Source organism: Petromyzon marinus, unplaced genomic scaffold (genome assembly GCF_048934315.1).
Source record: "Petromyzon marinus isolate PM22_M1 ecotype Great Lakes invasive population unplaced genomic scaffold, UKy_Petmar_22M1.pri1.0 PM_G_Scaffold_61, whole genome shotgun sequence".
Lineage (NCBI taxonomy): Eukaryota > Metazoa > Chordata > Hyperoartia > Petromyzontiformes > Petromyzontidae > Petromyzon > Petromyzon marinus.
The window spans coordinates 997,501-1,000,000 of NW_027423015.1; positions in this window are offsets into that span (position 1 = coordinate 997,501).

The following is a 2,500-nucleotide window of genomic DNA, read 5'->3' on the forward strand; positions in this document are numbered from 1 at the left end:
GAACTGGTGTTTTAGTGTCTCTGAGTACAGTCGTTTAGCCTCTCTCACCGCTTTGCTAAACCTGTTCTTCGACTCCTTGAATCTGTCTCTATCCCCACTCCTAAACGCTTCCTCCTTCTCCAACCTCAACCTTTTGAGCTTTGCTGAGAACCAGGGCTTGTTGTTGTTAAAGTTCACCCTGGTACGTGTTGGGATACAGCAGTCCTCACAGAAGCTGATGTACACAGCCTCTGTGAGTTCATCCAGACTATTGGTAGCAGTCGTGAACATATCCCAGTCAGTACAGTCTAAGCACGCCCGCAAATCTTCCACAGCCTCACTGGTCCACTGTTTAGATGTCCTCACAGCAGGTTTACAGAGTTTTAGTTGCTGCCTGTATGCACGAATCAGGTGGACCAAGGGAGTTCTGTGCGAGCCGAACAGCCCCGTGACCCACAAGAGAAACATCCCCGCCAAATTCGAGCGTTTGACGGGGTCTATCCGTGAAAAAATATTCACGTTTTTGAGTGCACATGCATTTCTGCTGCAAATGCCTCTGGAAGTTTCATGCCGTTCGTATGCCAATTGTGGCAACACGAAAATGACCCGTTTTCCCATTCCGAGGGATTTTTGTGCGACCCTAACAGCCCCGTGAGCCACAAGAGACACATCCCCGCCAATTTCTAGCGTTTCACGGGGTCTATCCATGAAAAATATAGACGTTTTTGAGTGCACATGCATTTCTGCTGCAGATGCCTCTGGAAGTTTCATGCCGTTCGTACGCAATGTGGCAACACGAAAATGACCCCTTTTCCCATTCCGAGGGATTTCTGTGCGACCCTAACTAACAGCGCCCGTGAGCCACAAGAGAGACATCCCCGCCAATTTATAGCGTTTCACGGGGTCTATCCGTGAAAAATATAGACGTTTTTGAGTGCACATGCATTCCTGCTGCAAATGCCTCTGGAAGTTTCATGCCGTTCCTATGCAATGTGGCCACACAAAAATGACCCGTTTTCCCATTCCGAGGCATTTCTGTGCGACCCTAACAGCCCCGTGAGCCACAAGAGAGACATCCCCGCCAACTTCTAGCGTTTGACGGGGTCTATGCGTGAAAAATATTAAAATTTTTGAGTGCACGTGCCTTTCTGCTGCAAATGCCTCTGGAAGTTTCATGGGGTTCCTATGCAATGTGGCAACACGAAAATGACCCCTTTTCCCATTCCGAGGGAGTTCTGTGCCACCCTAACAGCCCCGTGAGCCACAAGAGACACATCCCCGCCAATTTCTAGCGTTTCACGGGGTCTATCCGTGAAACATATAGAAGTTTTTGAGTGCACATGCATTCCTGCTGCAAATGCCTCTGGAAGTTTCATGCGGTTCGTACGCAATGTGGCAACACGAAAATGACCCGTTTTCCCATTCCCAGGGATTTCTGTGCGACCCGAACAGCCCCGTGAGCCACAAGAGACACATCCCCGCCAATTTCTAGCGTTTCACGGGGTCTATCCGTGAAAAATATCAATTTTTTTTGACTGCACATGCATTTCTGCTGCAAATGCCTCTGGAAGTTGCATGCGGTTCGCATGCAATGTGGCGACACGAAAATGACCCGTTTTCCCATTCCGAGGGATTTCTGTGCCACCCTAACAGCCCCGTGAGCCACAAGAGAGACATCCCCGCCAATTTCTAGCGTATCACGGGGTCTATCCATGAGAAATATTCACTTTTTTGAGTGCACATGCATTCCTGCTGCAAATGCCTCTGGAAGTTTCATGCGGTTCGTATGCAATGTGGCGACACGAAAATGACCCGTTTTCCCATTCCGAGGGATTTCTGTGCCACCCTAACAGCCCCGTGAGCCACAAGAGAGACATCCCCGCCCACTTCTAGCGTTTCACGGGGTCTCTCCGTGAAAAATATCACATTTTTTGAGTGCACATGCATTCCTGCTGCAAATGCCTCTGGAAGTTTCATGCGGTTCGCATGCAATGTGGCGACACGAAAATGACCCGTTTTTTCCCATTCCGAGGGATTTCTGTGCCACCCTAACAGCCCCGTGAGCCACAAGAGACACATCCCCGCCAATTTCTAGCGTTTCACGGGGTCTATCCGTGAAAAATATTCAATTTTTTGACTGCACATGCATTTCTGCTGCAAATGCCTCTGGAAGTTTCATGCGGTTCGCATGCAATGTGGCGACACGAAAATGACCCGTTTTCCCATTCCGAGGGATTTCTGTGCCACCCTAACAGCCCCGTGAGCCACAAGAGAGACATCGCCGCCAATTTCTAGCGTTTCACGGGGTCTATCCGTGAAAAATATTCACTTTTTTGACTGCACATGCATTCCTGCTGCAAATGCCTCTGGAAGTTTCATGCCGTTCGCATGCAATGTGGCAACACGAAAATGACCCGTTTTCCCATTCCGAGGGATTTCTGTGCCACCCTAACAGCCCCGTGAGCCACAAGAGACACATCCCCGCCAATTTCTAGCGTTTCACGGGGTCTATCCGTAAAAA